Raw genomic sequence first — 25,065 nt, forward strand, 5'->3', positions numbered from 1 at the left:
TCCCTTTCGACTTTTACAAAGGTATCAGTTACTTCCCTTACCGATCGACCCATGACGTCAATGTCGTCGGGATAAGCAATTAACTTATAACTGTTTGTATATTTTGTTCCACTTCTTTTGACCTTCGCATTTCGTATAACCTTTTCCAACAGTATATTAAAGATATCACACGTAATAAACCCTTCGGAGAGGTTTTTTTCCTATTTTAACTGAGGGCCGAGTATCAGTTGCAAAGCCGAATGAGCTTTGCGGGGATAGCAAAATCGGGCATTGCTTGGAACACCTTTGAACGTATATGGCTGCTTTATAATCGACAAAAAGATGGAAGGTTTTGATCTGCATTTCTTGGGTTCTTTCCAAGATTTGTCTGAAATTAAATATGGTGGTGGATTTGCCCAGCTTAAAGCCGCACTGATAGGTATACATCCAGTACCATCTTCTGGGATTGGATCTATGTTATCTTCATTGCCTTCGTTATTTGTATTGGATACCAGCAGTTTGGAAAAATGCTCTTTCCATATCCCTAGCACACTATCTGTATCAGTTACCAAATTACCTTGTTGGTCTCTGCAGGAGGATGTGCCTGTACCAAAGCCATCAGTTTAATGCTTCACTCTTTGGTAGAGTTTTCGGACTGAGTTCTGGCTCCTGTACATCTCGATTTTTTCACACACCTGCTTTTCTATTTCTCTCTTTTTCCTGCGGAAAAGACGTTTCTCCTCTCTCTTTTTCTACCGGATGTGCCTGTACCAAAGCCATCAGTTTACTGCTTCACTCTTTGGAAGAATTTCGGACTTCATTCTGGCTCCAGTATATCTCGATTTTTTCACACTCCCGCTTTTTTATTTCTCGCTTTGTCCTGCGGAAAAGACGTTTCTCCTCTCTTCTTTTCTCCCTATACCTCTCTCGTGCGCTACGGCTTGCTACTGATTGTAGAGTAGACCTAATACCACATTTTTCTCTTCGGTAGCAGCACGACACTCCTGGTCATACCATGGGCTCCTTGGTGGAGGTCTCTGATATCCATGTATGGATTTTGCGGCTGTTTGCATGGCGTAGCAGCATTGTTCCACAAACATCCCATAAGGGACAAGGGAGACTTCTCTCATATCAATGAGTGCATCCCGATTCATCAATTCATCAACGATATGGGACCTACTGTTTATCGCCGAGTCCGAACGGCGTGTCTTAAGACGCCACTTGTGGAGAAGTTTTTCAAGGCTGAAATACTCAGGAAATGTCGCAAACATTACTGAGGGGTATTTTGCCACCGTTGAAAAATGCTTGATATTGTCTGGCCGGGGAATCGAACCACCGACCTTCTGCGTGCAAGGCGGGCGTGCATACCATTGCACCACGGTGGCGGTTTGCATGGAGTGGGCACTATTTTGCCATTGTGGTGATACTAAACAGTGCTGTCAGTAAACAATTGGGCTAGTTGAGTGCAATATGCTATGAAGCTGTTTATGCATCTTGAAAATATTTAAAAAATGTTCGTAATCTACACATCGCGAGGATGCAAATGAATCCAAAACTTTACAAATATGTTTATCGGTTCGCATATTATAGCAGAATCAAAAAATATTTTGAACAAAAAAAAATTGTATATTTATTTTATATGTTAGTTTAGTTAAATTTCACACAAAAACGCACTTCCTGAATACATGCCAACATCTTGTGAAAGACGAAGAAAACGTTCAAATAAATTTTGTGTTTTTTTTAATGGGGGAATAATTTTGAAGCAATACGTATTAATCGCGAAATCATCAAAATCACAAGAACCGGAATGTTCTCTATGAGTAGTGTCCTTAGGGATCTTCTAAAGAAAAGGACTTCTCATTATCATCAAAATGCTAGACTTCAAATGAAAAATCCTTCTTCTAAAAACGTGAGGTCAAAGCAAGTCGATTATAAGGTAGGAGCCCTGACAAGGGATTCGAAGTATTCTAAAAAACACAAGTCCTCAAGAGAGCAATACTCAAATGTCTTAAGACGTCGATAGAACTAAATAAAGTTTTATTTACACTCAAAAGCCTCTAACAATTTATTATATAAGACCTCCCACGTAAGGTCTTCTATGAAATAGTAGGCCTCATCAGCAATCTTATAAAGAATACGAAACATCCTAAGGGGTCTTCTATACATATAATATGAGACTTCTTAAACGATGTATGTGTAATGGAAGACCTACGAAGAGATAGAAAAATAGGAGACATCATAAAATATAGTGTTTTTGGAAAATAGATTTGTATATAATAGCCTCCGAGTTCATGTTTTATTACATTCATCCCATAAAAGGGTTACATATTCCTGAGGACCACCTGTACTGCAATAACATGAAAAACATTTACAAATACAAAGGAGGAAACTACCGCATATACAACTACCCAGTAAGGCGCCTTCCTTTTTTTTACAACATTTCTCTGCGTTATTATTTTTTTTACGGTAAAGGAGGAAAGCCTGCACTTGTTGCTGTTTGTTTATGTGCCATTGATGATTTTTTATGTCAGTCCTGAATGCAGCATAAAAAAACGTTTGTTGGTTGGATAGCTGGTTGGTCGGTTCATTGGTATGTTGCATCTTCTATGGATGCTGATGGTGGTGATGCAGCCATAACGTATCCGTTTTTATTTAGTTTTGCCGTTTGTTTGTTTATAACAATAATGTTACATTTAATGTGTGGCATAGTGTGTTAATACAGACGACTTACTACGCTTTCAGTTTGTATTTTTCGTTTTCTTCTCCCTGACTGTTGTCACGACTTGGTTTAATACTCCACATGTGGCGAGTGAGTGTGTGTATGGAAATGGAAACTCAATCTAGCAAGTGCTGTAGAAAAAAAAAACAGAAGAGAAGGAATAAACGACCCTCTTCTACGTAAGGAGAATTTGTTTAGAATTTACTATCATAAAATAAATCCGGAAATTGCAATAAGGAAGAAATATAAGTTGTTGCTTCCACACAGATGCTGCTGATGCTTTGCCATTCCAATGCGTTGCCGTTTATTGTGTCGTCTGCGCTGCTGCAGCAAAGTCAAATATATGTTAGCCATAAAAAACTTAATTGTTACCACAAATTGTTTGATATTAAATAAACAAAATGTGAAGAAAAAACGACCAAGAAGAAATTGTTTATTTATTATATTTATTGTCTTGCTTTTTACTACTTTTCTCTCTCCCTCTCTTTCGAGAAGAAATTTCTGCTATTTGATCGTAAATTTTTTTCTACTTTCATAGTGGGAAGGTGTTTTGTGTTTTTATGACTCTAGACGACAGCAAGTACTGAAATTTAAATATACGAAACTATTAAAACCAACATTCCAGTGTAATACAATACAATTTCAAGAGCTTCTGAATGCATTGGCTTGCTTGTTATTAAAGAAAGAATTTTCAGTTGAAAAGAATGTATTCTGTTTGATGAAAGAATGTTGTTGGTAGCATATTTTCATGTTGAAAATTAAAGTTAAATAATTTATGTGAAAGGCATATTTGCACTTTGTCTTGTATCAGTTTATGCCTTTATGTAGGATATGGACCACTTTCGAAAAAACCAAATACATTTTGTGCGTTATAAGGGCCCTATAATTATTCAGCCCAAAGAGGATAAATTGGCCACGTTGTTGCACTTGTGGAATCTGTTAGATGATCCTCTCCTAAGATCCTTGTATCTATTCCACGCAGTAAGAATTACCGTGAGTCCGCAAGTTCCCAAATTAAAAATTCCGTGGTGTACAAAACAATTACAAAAACGTTTATTTTAAATTAACAAACAACAATACTCGAAGGCTTTTCAAACAAGAATAACAAAATAATATTTCAAAGCAATAAAATATTTTTCATTGATTGCTATGACTTGAAACAAAAAGTTTTAACAAAGTATTTGAATTGAAAAGTATAAATACTACAACAATCGCCCTCTCAAATCAAATGCTTTCTAAAACTAACAAATTCAAACATTAAATAGCAAAATTTAAAAGTTTACAATTCTGCTGATGACGCTGTTTCCCCAATACTTTGGTTAGGATGTCTGAATGAAGATCCAAGTCCTCACAATTTTTGTCACATTTGGCCAAAACAGCACCATTAGGCCATGGAGTACTTGCAGGCTTACACTCTGCCATTCCCCAACGCTTCAGTACCTCTTCACAGTACTTCTTTTTATGGATAGTTATGTCACCTTTGGGTTCATCGCGTTCAACTTCCATGCCTAAATAAAATTTCACTGGACCACGATCTATAGCTTCGACATATTTATTCAAATTCGACACGATGTCTTCCATTTCCCTCTCAGTTGAGCATGCTATTACCATATCATCGACATATAAAGCATTTAAGCTAACCTTCTTTCCTTCCCTTTTGACATACACACAAGTATCGGATTTGCATCTTTTGTAATTCATTTTCATCAAAATATCGTTGACCTTTTTATTCCACTCACGTCCTGCTTGTTTCAAGCCGTATAAAGGTTTCTTTAATTTACACACTTGGCTTGTGTTATTGTCAAACATAGGAGGTTGCAGCATATAGACTTCTTCATCCAAGTCCCCATTCAAATATGCCGCTACAACGTCGATGTGATTGACCAACAATTTGTGTTGTGCAGCCAATGACAAGAATAATCGAATGACCGAATGTCGAACAACTGGAGCAAATGTCTCCTTATAATCCACATTATACTTCTGGGAACACCCCTGTGCCACAAGTCTAGCCTTGTACTTTTCAACGGAACCATCTGGTTTGCGTTTCAGGGCAAACACCCACTTGCATCCAATGACTTTCTTACCCTTGGGACGATTAACGAGAGTCCAAGTTTGATTTTTCATTAAGGAATCATATTCCGCTGCCATGGCTTCCTTCCATTTATCAGAATTCTCAGAATTCAGTGCTTCGGCAATTGTTTGTGGATTTTCAATTACTGAGTTCAACATTTCCACACTTTCGACTACTCTTGATCTAAGAACTCTATCTGACTGAGGAATAATACGTTTATGCCTTTTTTTATTATCAACTGTAACTGATTCCTCCATTTCTGAACCATTATGAACTTCTATTGGAACTACTGCTCCCGAAACAACATTTTCGGTAATATCATCAACTGAAACTTGACTAGATGAAGACGAATCAGGTATTGATACCTCTGCATGAGTATTGCCATTTTCTTCAATATTTTCCAAATTTTTCTGCTTTAAAATTTCTGTACAAAACCATTCAGAGTTGTTTGACTCACCCGAAATCTTTTCAAAGGACTCTTCGTAAAATAAAACATCTCGAGCGACTTGAATTTGTCTTGATTTGGGATCCCATAACCGATATCCTTTTGATGAAGTGGAATAACCAACAAATTTCATTTTGATTCCTTTCGGCATAAATTTTCTTCCCTTTGATTTCGGACCTTTACGCAAAACAATTGCATCACAGCCAAAAGTTTTGAAATGGAATACTGATGGTTTTCTGCCAACCCATTTCTCATAGGGAGTAACATCTCCAAGAACTTTAGTAGGAGCTCTGTTTCTTAAGTAGGCAGCAGTATTGATTGCCTCACCCCACAAACTTTGTGGCAACCCAGATGAATGCAACATGCATCTGGCCATCTCCACTAAGGTTCTATTAGCCCTCTCGGCTACTCCATTCTGCTGAGGAGTGTAACACACTGTCGTTTGATGAACAATGCCTTTCTTTGCAAAGAAGTTTTGAAATTTGGCATTTACAAATTCTTTGCCGTTGTCACTACGAACAACCTTAATTTGGCGGCCTGTCTGCTTCTCCGCGATCGCAGCAAAATTTTGAAAGACTTCAAAAGCTTCAGATTTCTTCTTTAAGAAAAACACTGAAGTAAAACGAGAAAAATCATCTATAATGGTCATGAAATACGAAGATCCACCTATCGAATGAACATCCATAGGTCCGCATATATCCATATGCAACAATTCCAACACATGTTTTGTTTGCATATTAGGGTAGGCTTTAAATGGTTGGGCAGATATTTTACAAAGTCCACATGTGACACACTATGCTATCTGGAACTTTCAATTCCAATCCATTAACCATTTTCTTTGACACTAATTTACCCATATCGTGTGCATTTAAATGACCAAGTCTTTTATGCCATTTTTGAGCTGCGTCCTTGTCAATTGCAACATTCACCGTCTGCACTACATGTTCCATTTTTAGCTTGGCTATAAACATGTCTTCCATCAAATCAGCCGTCAAAATCTTAACGCCATCGGCACTTTTCATTACTGCTTTATTTCCGTTGAATATCACGGAATGTCCGGCTTTGATAATCTTGGAAATTGATAAAAAATTTGAATGAAGTTGTGGTACATACCATACGTTTTGCAACGTCAGAGTTGTGGTAGACGTCTGCAATACAACATCTCCGATTCCTTCAGCAAAAATGCTTTTCCCCAGACGCCAACACAATTTCCTGCCTAGATTCTGTCAATGAATGAAAAAACTCCTTGTTCCGGCACATATGCGATGTTGCCCCACTATCCAGAATCCATGATGTGGCAATTTTGGCTCGATTATTGTACAGGGAACAGGCATAGTCGTTTCTTTTTCTCTCATTATCTTCATTTTTATATTGAGATCGAATGTGCCCCAACTTACCACAACGGAAACACTTCATATTTGCTACAGCCGATTTCTTCTCATTGGAATTGGGTCTTGATTGCTGATAATGTTTACCATTATTCGGATTACGGACATAATTTGCATCCTTGTACTGCTTTTTGTTGCCGCTCATGGAGTTTGCAGCAAAAACAGTCTCACCATTACCCACATTCTTGTCGCCTTGTCGGTTTTCTTCCTCCAAAATCTTTGAAATCAAATTATGATATGTTGGCAGTTTGTCTCTGCTCTCAATAGCAATTACAAAACCTTCCATTTCTTCAGGAAGACTGCAGAGCAATAAAATGATCAACAAATCATCATTCAAAGTTACGCCAATTTCTTTTAGCTCATCAATTGTAGAACAAAATTCATTAATTTGCACTGAAAATTTCTCACCATGCTTGAACTTGAACCGAACCAACTTCTTGAATAACTTCACCTTTCTGGATGCTGTGTCCGCCTTGTATAATGAATTAAGGACATCCCATGCTTCCTTACCAGTTGAACAATTCTTGATGTGTATTAACTCGCTTGCCTTCACAGTAAGGGTTATCGTTGCCAAAGCTTTTCTGTCATTATTCTGCCAAATTGCTTTTTCAGCACTAGCCGCTGGACATTCAACTTCAATAGTATTCCATAAATCCAGCGTTATTAATAAGCTTTTAACCTGGATACACCACGTTCCATAATTTTCACCGTTTAGCTTCTCTATACTAGCCACAGAATTAGCCATTTTTTCTTCTTTTATTCACAAATGTCCAACTTGCACAAATTTCATTTGATAACTTCGGAAATCTGGGCCCATAACCCTTGTTAGATGATCCTCTCCTAAGATCCTTGTATCTATTCCACGCAGTAAGAATTACCGTGAGTCCGCAAGTTCCCAAATTAAAAATTCCATGGTGTACAAAACAATTACAAAAACGTTTATTTTAAATTAACAAACAACAATACTCGAAGGCTTTTCAAACAAGAATAACAAAATAATATTTCAAAGCAATAAAATATTTTTCATTGATTGCTATGACTTGAAACAAAAAGTTTTAACAAAGTATTTGAATTGAAAAGTATAAATACTACAACAGAATCAATGGAGATTTTCATGTTTTCTCGAAATGGCATTTTGAAATCGATTTCAACTCTAGCTCGAACACTAATGAACTAATGACATACAAATTTAGTCCTTAATCGATCGATTTTATTAAAAAAAAAAACATTCAGGTATGTGATGAAAATCGACTTCGATTTCAAAACGAGTCGAAAACGATTGTAGGTGTGATGCATGTACATTTTTCGATCTCGAATTGTTTTCGATATCGGTTTCATATTCCATTGTGTTCTATGGAAATTTGATCAAAAAAGGCTGTGATGCAATCCGATAATCGTTTGTTTTTCTCGTTTTGTAAACGGTCATATTTTTGTGGTCGATTTATAAACGATGTAATAAATTTTGAAAGATTTTTAGGAGAAAAGGATTGAAATGTAAGCTCGTTTAGAGAATAGATAAATTTCGATTTATTTTCCCTACTTTTGGCATATTTTGTTGAGAAAATTTTTGATATTTTGATAAAAAAAGCATAGAACAAAAAATGTACTTTTAACATCTGTGTTTTCTCCAAATTGGTGAAGGCACCCGCTTAATATGTTGTTATGCACTGTTTGTAGTTCTCATCATGTAATAGCACAAGAATTCCCTCACTAAGCTTCCATATAGGCCCATTTAAATAAGAACACATAGTTATCTTATTTTTCAGTAAATTTATTTCGGTTTTTGCTTTCGCCACAACAAAAAAATTGTATGCCCGTTTCATCTGAGGATTTGGGGTCACTAGTCTGTTTTTTGTTTGGGGGAATTCAATGAAATTGAAACAACGTGGAATTGAAATTCGATGCGGTTTCCGCCACATCTAAATACGATTCACTCGTTTTGTGCAAATCGTTTTTATCCCAAATCGATTCGGAATTCATCACATACCTGATTGACTAGGAGGGTTGAAGTTTTTTATTTGGAATGATGATCTCAATTTTGTTTTGCAAAATAGTCAGGCTTAATCCCATAATCTTTGTTTTAATATTTTATTAAAACAACTTTAATTTGTTAGTGTAATGTAATAAAAAACATTGACCAGAAAACCTCAGAAAAATTTGAAATTTTGATTTTTGATCGATCTAGGACTAGATCTTATGTTCTAAATAAGCTCACAAAAATAAATGAAGATCGGGTAATTAGTTTGCGAGCTAGTATTGGCAACGCAAAACGCTTTTACAAAAAAGATTTCGTGGACGGTCATTATCCACAAAACCGCATATTTTTCAAAAAAAAAAAAAAATAAAATAAAATAAAAAATAAATAGACACGAGATTAAAAAGTGCTCTTTCAGATAAAAAAAAAATATACCAAAAAAGTTTGGTAGTATTCCTGGAAAAAATTATGAAAACTTTCCTTTTTTGGACATTACAAGTAGGGACAACACTTAAAGACAAGATTTTTATACCCTACACCAAATAGGGACTTTGGCCAAAAAAAAAAAAGACCGGAATAATGGTCGTAGACCCATACTTATGTACCAAAATGAATGTCTCGACGAGCTGAGTCGATCTGGCTTTGTGTGGCAGTCCATCCATCTGTCCATATAAACCTTGTAATCACACTACAGGTTGCAATTTTGATCGGAACGTCAATAAATTTTGTTGGTTAATGGGGGTCACGGAGGGGACGAAGACTACTGATTTTGGTGATGGCTGGATAATATTCAGGGGTCGGAATGGGCAACAAACTTATTTGGAGAAAAAGGCAACGTTTTATTCCAAAGCAAATATCTCAGCGTCTATAAGGTGTGTGCAAAAAGCAAGACCTGACAGTGAAAGCAGAAATAATAATAATAAGGTAATAACCTTTCTAGCGATGTAAAGTAAGTTGTCGTTGGTGGTCAAACAACGAAGATATCACAATAGTCGCAATAAAATCTAGCTTTTAATTTTTGTGATTTTAGTTATAACGACGAATATTACAGCTTTATTTGGGAACCTTCCAAAAGCAAAACATGGATATGAAAGTAAAAAATCCCATCTTAATGATGCAAAGTAGGTTGGCGTAGGTGGCCAAATAACGGAGATATCGCAATAGTCGGTAATCATCCCATTTTTCCATTTTTTTAATCACTATACAGATCGCAATTTTGATCGGATCGTCACGAAATTTTGAGGGTTAATGGGGGTCCATAGAGGAAGAAGCCTCTTGATTTTAGTGATGGTCGGATAATATTCATTTGTAGGAACGGGAAAAAGTCTAATGTGGAGAACATTCAACGTTTTACTCTCATGCGAATATCACCGCTTCTAGTAGGCAAACTCCAATTTATGGAATTTTATTTTCATGTCAGATATTTCTGCTTCTGTTGAACATATTCCAAGGTAATGAAAATAGACCATCTGAGCTTTAAATTAATACAAAATGTGGCCTTTATGGTAAAATAAAAATAGTCAAAATCAGAGTTATTACAAAAGGCGTTAAGCTATTACAATTTTAATATTTTGAACTTTTTACTATAATGACAAATACTTCTTCTATTTGCTGTTTTAAAGACATGTAAAATGGTAATCAAAAACCAGCAAAGCTTTCGATTAGTATCAAGTAGATGTCGACAGCAGTCAAATATTAAATTAAATATTAATTATTTTGGTTATGTTCGCCTTAAGATAAGATATTTGGTATAAATGCCAGATAGATGAAAACTTTAGTATATCACTAAAAGAATTGTTTATGAGTGAACAGTTTATGCAGAGGGGTAGTGGTGTAGGGAATCACATAGTCGGCCCCGTCCCGATTATAGCCTTTGCTCACTTGTTATATTTATAATAATCCCACAACATCCTTTTTTGAGCTACAGCGGGCACTGCTTTTAAAAATGCTGAGTGTTTTCAATCATAGGTATGTTGTGAATTAATCTGATATTGACCCCTTTAGGGAGTGACGAAATTCCAATGAATATTCCTACACTAGACCCATAAAGACTGCCGTAAAAATTTCAAAGAATTGTCCTTCAGGTAACAATTCCTATGTTAAATTACTTTTAAGTTTTCATCAATATGTATATCGTCACCATAAATGCTAAAAGTCGTAACTAACAAAATAATAATTTTACAGGAGCAGCCAAAAACGTTATAAAATAAAAAACTGTTTTACGGAATAATCTTCTTATGAAGGCGAGTATATGGGAAATTATCAATCATATACATACGAATGGGACTACGTAATGAAAACAAAACCGCGGAAACACTTGGTTTTGGGATCCTTGATTACAAAAAAATCTGCAATGTTATCCTATTTTCCGAAATGCCTTTTCTTGAATAGGATCGCTATTTTTTAACGTAGAAGCTTGAAATTTTGTTGGAGCTTGTATTTTAGTCTTATGTATTAGATTCAATCAATAAACTAATTTTGACTTTTTTAGAGATATTACTAGTAGTACTCTATTTTCATCCAAAAATATTGGTTACCGTATATATTAATGAAGTTTCAACGCACCATCACCTAATTTACAGACCAATGGAAATTCAATTATTAACCTTGTCCATTGCCTACATCTCTTTTACACTTTGTCATATGTTATCCCTTCCACTATAAGGAAATAATATATAAATTGTAATCGATGTATGTGATGGATTTATAATAATTTTATTGAATAACCAACATGTGCATGTTATTACGTTTGCGAAAAGTTCTCATTTATAGAAAAGAGAACGCAAACAGAATTTTTATTTACCCGGTTAGTGTTTAGAACATTTGGAATTCATTAAGAAAAATTTGCTTAAATTACAGAATTGACTTCCTGACCTTACCACTAATAATGGTAATAACAAATTATTACTTTTCATACACTTATTGCCGGTTTTTGTAAGACGCTTCGAATTCAAATTCATTCGAATTAATAAATCAAACACCTCAACAGTGAGCCTCATTCCAAATTTCAGAATCAAAATTCAGTACTTTTACCCAATACCAAAGTGTAGCAAATGTAATGGTTTTTCTACATCTATAGTACACATCCAACCAAATCAACCTCCTTATTATAACTCTACGCACTAGCAGTAGCCATAGTATCAGAATTTAAGCTGTATACTTTCATCCAATACCAAGTTGTACCAAATTTAATTTAATAGTTCCAAAACGATCTCATTATCACAACCCACACACCAACAGCGACCTTATTACCAATTTTTTTGGAATTCCAGATATATTCCTCAACCCAATACCAAATTTAGTACCACCAAGTACAATTGGTACGCTTATAGTTCCAATTTTAAAATCCACCTCCTCATATACACCCTACACAATTTCAACTCTATCAATTCCAGAAATACCAAATTTTGTACAATTTATTACTTTCGTATGTATGTATGTATTTTGTCCCGGGTCCCTGTAATACTGTAGGAAATGAAATGCCAAATTGGCTCGTAGCGGTTCAGGGTCAAGGTATAATTATCGAAAAGTCAGTTAGGCCTCCTTTATGTCTTTTCAAGCGGTTGGTGAAATAAGGCTATCGGGAAAAGGCTAGAACCTTTTCAAACGCAGAACCTCATCTCTACTTTCACTGAAAAATATCGATATCAGATTAACATAGGAATAATCACAGTCCACTATAATATTAGAGCAATATCTTACAAATGGGGTAGAATCGAAAACTCCGACTACTACAAACTTTGCGAATGTAAGGAGGAAATGAGACAATTGAAAAATGTCGCTGCCCAATGCTTACGAGCAAGAGACTGCGAATCACGGGTGAAAACATGATATAATCTCTTTCAGCCTTTTGTGAAACTGAAACAAAAAGTTGGCTTCTTTTTCCTAAAGGTCTGAAATGGCTAACTTTAAATGAAAACCGCTTACACCTGGGAAGTTCTTGCGGATTCTGAAACAGCAATGTCCATAGATGAGAAAAATCCAAAAACAAAAAAAAGTCGTGGGAAGGATTTTTAAATAAATTTTTGCGATTTTGCTTGGAAACCCCAAGTCCTATCGAAATGGGACTAAAGAAAATGTGATTTATTCCTAGGTTTTACCATTTTACCGCTACAGGTCGCAATTATGGCCAATCTCCACGAAATTTTGTATGGAGGTCGGGTTCAGATCAGAATAGAACCCTATAGTTTTTGGCGATGATCGTCAAATATTTAGAGGGTGAAATGGACCAAAAACGATATTTTTATCCAATTTTGTAGCGGCTCTATAGGTCGCAATGATAGTCTGATCGGCGGGAAATTGTAAGTACGGTTTAGGTTTACGATTAAGAATATGCCTGCAATTGTAGATAATGGTCAGATAATATTTAGAGGTTTAAATGGACCAACATTTTTGTGTGAAAATTGGTAAATTTTTTAGTATAATGACTATATGTTTATTGCTGGAACACATGTTCCACCCAGGTAAGTTATATTTGAAAGTGGAAATCTTGACCTTTCCATTGATTCAAATTATGTTGACGTACGTGGTCAGATAACAGAGTTACAGCCTATTTTATACAGGGATCCCACAGTTTTAGTTGTGAAGTGTCATAATAACAGATATCGCAGCTATAGCTCAATACTGAAACGTTTTTGTATGAGGTAAGAGGTTTGGTCAAGGAGAATGCCAATCGTCTTGTATAATAATAGGATAGTAGTTATCGGGTGAAATTGGCCATAATTTTTGTGGGAAAAATATTAAAATTTAGTTCTTGTTCCATATTTTGAATTCTTGGGGGCATGTTCCGACAAATTAGGAACGTGAAACTTGAAAACTAACTCTTGACCTATCCGTTGATGCAGATTGTAGCAATATATCGTTTAAATAACAGAACTACTATTGTCGAACATATAAGTGGGCTACTTTATCATTTTGGTGTGTTTGCAAATAACTACATTTACCGCAAGCTAGAAAATGTCACAACCATTATGGAAAAGTATTCAAATCATGATAAAGGAATTCCCATTTTTTTTAAATTGATGCAAATTACAATTCCGTACTGGGTCTGAAGTTTGTGTACCACCTTTGGTAAAAAGCAATGCAATACCTCGAAATATTAGTCATTTTATACCTCACCCTTTAGGCTAACAACGGTTTATGCACTTTGATACGACGAAATATATGTCTAATCGAAATAATCATTTTAAACTCCAAGTATGTTTGGCGGAAATTCGTTTCGGACAATCTGGATTCGATTTAGCCCGTCTGTCTGGCTGGTGCAATCAAATTTTGAAGTTCGTAATATTTTTCTCGATATTAGTTTAAGTTCGAAAATGGGCCATATGGACCCACTCCTTCTTCCCAAGCAAAGTTTACAAATTTTCTGTAAAATGGTGCGAACGATAACTCTTGAAGGGAGCAATCGATTTGGTCCCAACTTTGCAGATCATATTATTTCTTCTAGACATACGTAGGGTTCGAATAAGGACTATATCGGTCCCGACCTGCGGGTACCTCACACACAAAATTTGGGAAAAGTGCAGTGTGAGGACTCGTCTCGGTTCTATTTGAAGCAAACTCGTGGTACAAAACAATATTTTTTTTTGGTCAGAGGCTGAGGTTATATCTTCGTCAGCACAGTGGTAAAAGTCGTCTAATGCTATTTTAAAATTCTTTTAGTTTCATTCTTAATACAAATTTTAAAATAAAATATATCGTGCCGCAATGATATAAAATAAATTCCGTGTATAACTTATGCTCTGGCAAGTGGTGTAGGGTATTACATGGTCGGCCCGTCCGACTATTGCCCCCTCTTACTTGTTTGTTATGTTTTCAAGATTTGCTTGGAAACGTTAAGTCGTATCGAAATGGGACTAGATAAAATCATTTAGCTGTGAAAATTCTCTTCAATTTTGAGATATATAAGTTTAAGTTAGGAAATTGCAGTCATGACATTGTTTTATTAGGAGACGATACAGTCAGTGAATTGTTCCAATTTTAACTTCTATATATCAAAAACCTACGAAAATATCATAGAAGACAATCTCGTCGAGAATTTTCACTGCTACAACATTTTCTTTAGTTTCATTTCGGTAGCGCTGCGGTTTTCCAGCAAAATCGTGAAACCCTAAAAAACCATAAAAATGCGAACTTTATTATTTTATTTAAAAAGCGCTCCGGCGATTATTTTTTTGAAATTTTGCCTGTTAGGGCGAAGATCATTTTTAATGATTTTTTATTAATGTTCTCGTTTAGAGTTAAGCTAGATGATCGGAAATTATTTGCAAGTGAAAAAGGAAAGCCAAGGACTCGAACCCACATAGTCACCAAATTACGTTACCTGGTTTCACTGGTGGTAAAGCTGATCTTCAGACGTATCGACTACGTAATGGCTTCTCTGTCCTAGAACTTTTAGTTTTTCAAATACAAATGTGTTTTGTACATTTACGCGGATATTTGGCCGCTGAAATGTACTTTTCTTAACGACAAACACTTTTTTTCGCTGCTTTGAAGTTATGACTTTTGTTTTTTTTTATTTTTCTCATCTATGAACATTGTAGTTTCAGAATATGCAAAAACTTCTCAGGTATAAGCACCTTCCATTTAATGTTGGTTCAAGAGCACCGTGCCTAATTTAATACGATTTAGTACTTTTCATACGCATTTCCAAAACCATCTACATATCTTAATCCTAAATTCAGAAATGTACTAACTCTATCCGTACACACAATAGTAAATGTAGTATCATTTAGTAACTTGTACTCTTGTAGTACGTATTTCTAAAACCAACGCAATTTCTCTGCTATGCACACCAACAATGAGCATAATACAAACTTTCAAATATATTCCTTCAACCATCTATATTAAAATCTTACACTCCAACACTAATCTTTATTCCAAATTTCAGGATTCCAGCTCTACCGGTTTAACTAAAGCCAAATTTAGTACCATTTAGTACTTTTCGTATACATGAGTGAAATTTCCGCCTAATCCGCTCACATGTAACCAAAACAAGTAGGAGAGTATCAGTCAGCTGTGCTAACAGAGATATACCCTCAGCCACTGACAAACCAACAAACACAATAATTATGTACCGTTATGTGGGGCTGTACCAAATCATTGACATATACCAAACATTTATAGTAACCAAACTTCTTCACAAAGGACTCGAAATATTAAATTACGTTAACCAAAGATTGGAAGACATTTTTGAAAAAGTGTTAGAATTAACTTGCACAATAGCCATTTTAGTATGTGCCGCCAAGGCTTTGGACCTTTTGGGCTATTATCTTAGGAAGCATTGACTTACCCCGGAATAAAATGTACCGTTGTAAATGAGGTCTCTCGAACAACCTACTGAAAAAAGAATCAAAACTATTCCAGAGGAGTTCTTAAAGCTCACTTTATCCGAATTTTGTGTGGGAGGTATCCGAAGGAGTGGACCAATAAAGTCTATATTCCAACCTGATTCATGACTGGATGAAATAATATGATGGGCAAAGTCTGCACCAATCACATAACTCCCTGCGAGAATTATCTTGCGGATTTGCCATTTTGGCTGGTACCGTCAGGGTTACTTGGAGCTTTTAGGCCAATATCTCTGGAAGTGTGGACTTGCGAAAGAAAAAATTTGTACCGTCGTAAAAGTAACCGCAAGGAAAACTTACTGGAAAACATTTTAAACTTCACTTTATCCAAATTTTGTATGGGAGGTACCCAAGGGAGTGGACCGATACAATCCATATTTCAACCTGATACATGACTGGATGAAATAATACGATGTGCAAAGTCTGCAATAATCAGAATTATCTTGCGGATTTGCCATGTTGGCTGGTACCGGGTTTTTTGAGCTTTAGGCCAACACCTCAGGAAGTATGGACTTGCGCAAGAAAAAAATTTTACTGTCGCAAAGGGAGCCGCAAGGACAACTTACTAAAAAAAATTCAAAACGATCCGAGAGGAGCTCTCAAACTTCACGTTATCCGATTTTTGGTGTGGGAGGTACCCGAAGGAGTGGACCGATATAGTATTCGTAACCGATATATATCTGGAAGGATTAATACGATGTGTAAAGTTTGGACAAAATCGATTGCTCCCTTCGAGAGTTATCGTTCACACCAATTTACAGAAAAATTTTGAACTTTTGTGGGGGAGGTACCCGAAGGAGTGGACCGATATGGCCCATCTTCGAACTTAAACTAAGTTTGGACAAAATATTACTATACCCAAAATTTGGTTCGAATCGGTTGATACGTTCGAGAGTTATCGTGCGCACCAGCCAGCCAGGCAGACAGACGGACGGACATGATGAAAACGAATTCCGTCCAAACATACTTGGGGTCTAAAACCGTTATTTCGATTAGGCACATTTTTGGTCGTATCAAAGTGTATATACTATTTCTAGCCTAAAGGCTGAGGGCATAATAAGTACATTTTAGTACTGTTCGAATTTCCAAAAGTCATTTGGTCCGTCCATCTTACGCTCTATCGGGGTTAGGGTGTCCAAAAAACCGGTTTTCCCAAACAGAACGGTTTTCGGTTAACCGAAATTTTCAGTTTTTTCAAAAACCGGTTTTCGGTTTTCAAAAATTTTCAAAACCGGTTTTGTAAACTAGGTACAAAATTGCTCATAATTGATAAATATTTTATTAAAAATGTGCGGCAAGGGGTAAATTAAGTATAACTAATTCTTTATTATATAATTATCTGATAATATCCTTGTTATTTAACATTCAACCTTAAAGTGGAGACAGCAAACATAAGTCAGAAATTGTGCTCTAAGAATAGTAAAAGCCCTTACAAATATACGATTGTGTACCAAAAGAATTAAATTTACATTTTATTAAGTCTGGATTCTCCTTCTTGCATTGAGAACCTCAAATTATCGTGCCGGAATCAAAATGTACTTTGTTATCGTTACCCTTTACAACCTTAAATTCGACAAGTTCTTAGTTTACAGTAATAATTAAAAAACGTATGAATAACGTCATTCAAACAACCGTGCGATATTACGTATACGCAGTTTTTTCATAGATCGTTCAATTGAACTATATTGGAGTTGTGCCATTTTACACTAAATATTTTCAAGTTTAAAGGTATCTGACATTTATAATTTAGCCGTACCTTTTGTTAGTTATGTTTAGTTTACTTTCAAGAATACAATTGTAATTCGGTTTTGGACACCCTAATCGGGGTACTACAGTCTAAATTTCAGATTTCTAGTTCCTCCCGTTCCACTATAGGTAATTTGCCCAGTTTTTGAGGCAAAAAGTCGATTTTGCAACTTTTAATAATAATAATTTTTTAGTTGGCATTGAAAAAAGAACATGTCAAAATTTATTAATATGAATGATATTTTTCAAAATAGCGGCATTATCGCGGTTTAAATTGCAGTCAAAGTGAGAATTTCGAAGAAGAACTAAAAAAATATATATTGTAAGGCATATTTCAATGTATTCAAAACCGCTGAAAAATAAACCAAATATAAATATGTGTAATATGGAATAGATTGACAATTGCGAGAGGAATTTATTTAATGTATAATATAGCTTAAACATTTTGGGTAGCGACCAAAAAACACAAAAAGTCAGAAATAAATATTTTATTTTTCTTAAACTCACTTCATATAGACTTATACTAAATTGGCCGTGTTTGGCCGTGATTTTGCCACCTAGAACACATTACTGAAAGTCTTCTGCATTGGTATTACTAGGTTTCAAAACCCGATTTTGCCCGTTTTTTGATATTTATGAGATTTTATTAGGTTACTTCTCAATAAAAAGTCCTAAAATTGTGGAAGTTTGGTTTGAGGAAATAAACAATAAATGTAAACAAGTAAAAAAGCATTAAATTCGGCCGGGCCGAACTTTTCATACCCTCCACCATAAAATATTCATTCCTGTCCCCAACTTTAAGTGAGTACGTTAAAATGTCAGATAATGTACATAAAATGCTTCATTCGGGAGGCCCTCTTTTATGGTGCCTATATCTAACTGTTGACAATTTTTGGTGGGCTAGAAATTGGTAGGTACTGTTATATAGGGGTTATAATAAAACATGGGCCTATGTTGACAGTTTTTGATGGGAGCCTTTAATGTCAAATAACTCCAAATTCGGTAAAAAAATTTAGCTAGAATCCTCAAAATATCGAAAATCGGTACATAACGTGGGAACTTCAAATGTCATTAACAGCTGGGCTATACGAAAATGTGAACTTAAATGAACAATTTTTGTTGACTTTTAAATTTCAAATTACAGAAAGTTCGTCCAAAAAATAAAGCTAAGGTACGGAAAATCGGGAGGTTTGTTTTGGGGCTATACAAAAACATGGACCTACGTTCGGTTAAACATTTTAAGTAAAATCCTCAAAGTACCGAAAATCGGGAAGTATCGTTATATTGGGGCTATGTTGAAAATTGTTGATGCAGATGTGTGGTGACCACTACAACCTTCAAATGTCAAATTACAGTTAGTTCTGTTAAAAATTGTAGCTAAAATTGCCAAATTACTGAAAATTGGGAGGTACCGTTACATGGGAGCTATATCCGAACATGGACCTATATTGACAATTTTTGATGGAGAGGTGTTGTGACCACTAAGAACTTCAAATGTCAAATTACTGCTAGTTCGGTTTAATATTGTAGCTAAAATCATCAAATTACTGAAAATCGGGAGGTACCGTTATATGGGGGCTTTCTTGACAATTTTTGGTGGAGAGGTGTGGTGACCACTAAGAATTTCAAATGTCAAATGTTCAAATTACAGATAATTCGGTTAAAACTTGTTGGTAAAATTCTCAATATACCTGAAATCGGGCGGTAACGTTATATGGGGGCTATTCCAAAACATGGACCTTTGTCCACTAGTTATATAAGTTTATTGACATTTAAGAACCCTAAATGTCAATTGATAGCTAAATCGGTCTGAAAATGTAGATAAAAACGTCAAAATGTCGTAAATCGGGGGTACCGTTATATGGGGGCTATACCAAAACGTGGACCTAGGTCCCCAACTTTTGTCACATAAATTTATTGACATTTAAGAACTTCAAATGTCAAATTATAGCTTCATCGGTCTAAAATGTAGCTAAAAACGTCAAAATACCGTAAATCGGGGGGTACCGTTATATGGGGCCTATACCAAAACGTGGACCTATGTCCACAACTTTTGTTATATAAGTTTATTGATACTTAAGAACCCTAAATGTCAAATTATAGCTAAATCGGTCTGAAAATGTAGCTAAAACCGTCAAAATACCGTAAATCGGGGGCTACCGTTATATGGGGGCTATACCAAAACGTGGAACTATGTCCACAAATTTTGTTATATAAGTTTATTGACACTTAAGAACCCTAAATGTCAAATTATAGCTAAATCGGTCTGAAAATGTAGCTACAAACGTAAAAATACCGCAAATCCGGGGGTACCGTTATATGGGGGCTATACCAAAACGTGGACCTATGTCCACAGCTTTTGTTATATAAGTTTATTAACACTTAAGAACCCTAAATGTCAAATTATAGCTACATCGGTCTGATAATGTAGCTAAAAATGTCAAAATACCGTATATCGGGGGGTACCGTTATATGGGGGCTATACCAAAACGTGGTCTTATGTCCACAACTTTTGTTATATATGTTTATTGATACTTAAGAACCCTAAATGTCAAATTATAGCTAAATCGGTCTAAAAATTTTGCTAAAAACGTCAAAATACCGCAAATCGGGGGGTACCGTTATATGGGGGCTATACCAAAACGTGGACCTATGTCCACAAGTTTTGTTATATATGTTTATTGACACATAAGAACCCTAAATGTCATATTATAGCCAAATCGGTCTAAAAATGTAGCTAAAGCCGTCAAAATACCGTAAATCGGGGGGTACCGTTATATGGTGGCTATACCAAAACGTGGACCTATGTCCACAACTTTTGTTATATAAGTTTATTATATAAGTTTATTGACACTTAAGACCTCTAAATGTCAAATTATAGCTACATCGGTCTGAAAATGTAGCTAAAAACGTCAAAATACCGCAAATCGGGGGGTACCGTTATATGGGGGCTATACCAAAACGTGGACCTATGTCCACAAGTTTTGTTATATATGTTTATTTATACTTAAGAACCCTAAATGTCAAATTATAGCCAAATCGGTCTGAAAATGTAGCTAAAAACGTCAAAATACCGTAAATCGGGGGGTACCGTTATATGGGGACTATACCAAAACGTGGACCGATATAGCCCATCATCGAACTTGACCTGCCTGCAAACAAAAGACGCATTTTCCCAAAATTTCAGCGTCCTATCTCCATTTTTGTGGATGGTAGAGTGATTACCACAGACGGACGGACGGACGGACGGACGGACGTGCTCAGATCGACTTAGAATTTTACCCTGATCAAGAATATATATACTTCATAGGGTCGCAAATGAGTATTTCAATGCGTTACAAACGGAAAAACAAACTTAATATACCCTCCATACTATGGTGGAGGGTATAAAAATATTGTTGTTTACAATTTAATTGCAAGTAAAATAAGTAATGGCGACAAATTGTTCGGTATATCCGTGGTTTTCTATAAACGGTGCGGCAGTAGTAAGCTTTATTTTATGTCTCTATTACATATTAATCATTGGTACGGTTTAAGGGAGTACTAAACTCGTCTTTATTAGCGTATATTCAAAAAATATACAAAACTGTAGTAACAATTCATTGGAAAATCTACTCGCGGGGACCAAATTTTTGTTACTTACTACCGTGATCGTTTTCAACAGTTTGTTGTGTATAAGAAAACTAATGAAAATTGCATTGGAAGAAATGGCTTTGTTCGTTATATACGGAGTTGCTTATAACCGTTGTTCGTTATATCCGAATTTATCTGTAAAAATCTTTGTTTTATCTCACTTTTACACATAACTAATTTAAAAAGTTAAAAAATCCTTTAATTCCGCTCTTATTAATTTTTGTCTCAAAAACAGGGCAAATTACCTATAGTGCGTTCGCCCAATGAAAATGGTACCATATTTAGGAAGGACCCTCACCTCAAAAGTTCAAGCTTCTAACTTCAGCCGTTGGGTCTGGGCATTGATGGACCAATCAGTCAGTCAGTCAGTGAGTCAATCACTTTACCCTTTTATTAACACATATACATAGATATTCAACAGCTCATCTATAAAAACCGTTTCTTCTACAGCTTACCACATTTCTTGTGTTTTTAACCCGCTTATGAATAAACCTTGCTGCTTGAACGTACCTCTAGTCTCCCTAACACTAGAGTTCATCCATAACGACTCTCCTTTTAGATCCTTTCTGAATGTTCTTCTTTGATCTGCCACAATTTAATACATTACTTGTAACCGCTGTAAGTGCAAAAATCTTTTGGAATGTTTAAATTCATCGTTAATTTGCCACAATCAACAGAAGTCATTGGCATTATTTTAGGAGGATCTGAACTATGTAAATCACAACCTACTTCAAGGTTAAGGTCAATAGGCAAATTAGATGATATTCACCATTTAGGTGATAATTCACATGAAACTTCAATTCGAAAAAAGCGAAACATTCGTGACTCACTTCGCATACCAGAAAAAGCAGGCACTCACATGATTGCCGCAAGAGCTTAAGAAACAGTCTATTTTTACACTTCAAAACCATGACGCATGTGATCGATTAGTGTACCAGAGATCTCATTATGGGCAACAATCTAAAAGAACCAAAACCCACAACTGAGCAACTATTTCTGCTCTTATGTTCAAAATGTTGACAAAGCCCCATATACTTTTTGGAAGTTTTTAATGCCATAAAAAGCTGTAACTACGATTTATTGTATCTGCTTGGGCTGGAATAAGGATTATTTCGCAAACAACAAAAAAATAAACCAAACGAACAAAGAAGGTAACAGCAGCAAAAACACATGTAAAATGCTTGTAACTACTCCGCTCTGTAATACGACTACAGACACTCTTGTTTTTCATTTGGTCGTCTTTTGGATTTTTGTGTGATGTGATGTTCTTTAGAAAAAAATATATTTATTACCGTAAGCAACGCGTACATCTTGATAAGTGAAAATGATGGATCTACTTAAGGTTTGTACAGAATTATTATTAAGAACCCCATTTCCATGTAACAAAGGTACAGAAAAAAAAACACAAACAAAAAACAGATCAGAACTAAACAACAGATGAAAAATACAAAGAGGAAGAAGATCAAGCGTCTGTTAGCTTAGCAATGGGTAATTTAAAACCGAAAAAAATTACAAAAAGGGTTTTAGTAGCACCGAACTTCTTTCTGTGGAAAATTCAAATCATCTCTTTCTATAGCTTCGGCGTCAGGCATCGTCGTCAGCAATAAATGCTCCGCAAAAGAAATCTCAGAATAAGAAATCTAAAAAATAAGAAAAAATGGAATTTATATTTGTCTCAGCGAATGGTGGGTACACTACAAAGGGAAAATAAGGCCTTCTTAGACGTTAAACCACATGCAGGTCGTCTTTATAGATATCCAAAGTGCGGCTTTATAGAAAGGGCGTCTTTATAGACGACCCAAAGGGGGTCTTTTAGACGATACAAAGGGCGTCTTTATAGGCGACCCAAAGTGCGTCTTTACAGTCGACCCAAAGGGCGTCTTTATAGACGATCAGAAGGTATTCAGGTAGTTTATCCAGAATCCAAAAGGCCGCATTAATAGACGACCTGTAGGGCTTGTTTATAGAGGATATGAAGGGCATTTTTAGAGATGACCAGAAGGACATCTTAAGAGACGTCCTGAATGGAGTATTAAGTTGATCACAAAGGTGTCGATTTAGAAAACCACATGGGCGCGGTCATCGACGATCAAAATGAATTTCCTACAAACAACAAAAAGTTACAAACCTTACAATAAACCTAGTGTTATATCCACCCTTATAGGGGGCTTATTCCAAAAAGAAGTATGTACCACAAAACATTGATGCAAATAAGACTACAATGGCCAATACAAGAATAAAAGAATCAAGTAAAAAAATATTTTTTAGAAAAAACTCCATCATCATTATTACTGTCTAAATAGTTGAGAAGCATAAACACGATAAGAAATAAAACAACACTGTTGTTGTTACACATTGCATTGCATTGTAATAGCCATGAGAGATGTGGCAAATATAAATAGTAACTATTTATTATAGCCTTTGCTTTATGAAGGGCAACAAACTGATGACCAAACGGACAGCAGCTAACAAATTCTTCAGAAGCTGAATTACCATACCAAGTTTTTTCTTGTATTTTGTTGTAAAAAAGGGAATAGTGATTTGTTTTTCTTTCCAAATTCTGACTAGAAGTAGAAACAATCTATAGAATTTAATCTAGAATTTCTGTAATTTTTGATGGGCTAACGAAGTGAGTTGCGTGGAATATTTTCTTTAAAAAATTTTGATTTTCTTCTATAATAACAAAATGTTTAGGTTATGAAAAATTACTTAGGTTTAAGTACTCGTATATTGTCAATTAAATATTGATACCTGTCAAATCCACCATCTATCAGATCATCAGCTTGAACACACATTCTGGAAAAATGTCAACAAAAGCTGATGCCTTTGGCCCATTTCATGGGTTCAATGCCCGCATTATCGTAAAGGACAATACATGAAGGGTCGTTAATAGTTTTGGCCCAACTAAGGATAAAGTCAACGGGTCTTACGAATTTACGAATTCGAAATATGACATCTAGTTAACAGATTTTGTCCGTAACAACAATAACTTCATCATTGGCTGCCTTTTTTCAAGTTTGCCCGGTAGTATGATATCGTCTGGGCATATTCATTACAAAAATATTGTAGAACAGGAGACCTAAAAGTGACCCCTCAGGTACCCGATTGCCAACTTTTACTTCAAAGTGCCGGTATTCTATGGAACTTGCCACCACTCGAATCCAGAATCCTTTATTTTGTAAAGAATGTCCTAGTAGCAGGCTGAGTCAAGGGCTTTACCCACATCAAGATTGACGGCTATTGTACTATATTTCTGTTCGAAGCCCTTCACAATGTATAGAATAGAAAAAAAAACAAAACTAAAATATTTAATATTAATTAATTTCTCGTTGGAATCGAGGAAAGCCGAAAATTCGAACCAGCACTACCACCACTATGTGACATGCATTTTTCGCCTTTGGTACAGGCTCTTCAAACATATCGGGTGTGGAGGGGCTTCTCTGTCATCGAGCTTTTTCTTATTTCAAATGAAATTTTTTACAACAACAATGGGTATTTGCCCATAGTTGTGCTTTCATGACAAACGCTTGGCGCTGCCTTTGTAATGAGTTTGGCTTTGAACCCTAACACGCCGAGACAAAAGATTTTTCTTGGGTGTTTTCAAGGACGTGGGTTCAAACCCCAGCGTGGCTCAGCTGATTTTATTTGTTTCTTCGGCTTTCCTTTTCACTTGCAAAAATAAAAAGCTCGATTCCAACGAGAAATCAATTAATATTAACAAGTAAGAACGGTGTTAAATTCGGCCTGGCCGAACTTGTTA

This window comes from Musca autumnalis, unplaced genomic scaffold (genome assembly GCF_047663935.1).
Source record: "Musca autumnalis isolate F117 unplaced genomic scaffold, ASM4766393v1 scaffold_5, whole genome shotgun sequence".
Lineage (NCBI taxonomy): Eukaryota > Metazoa > Arthropoda > Insecta > Diptera > Muscidae > Musca > Musca autumnalis.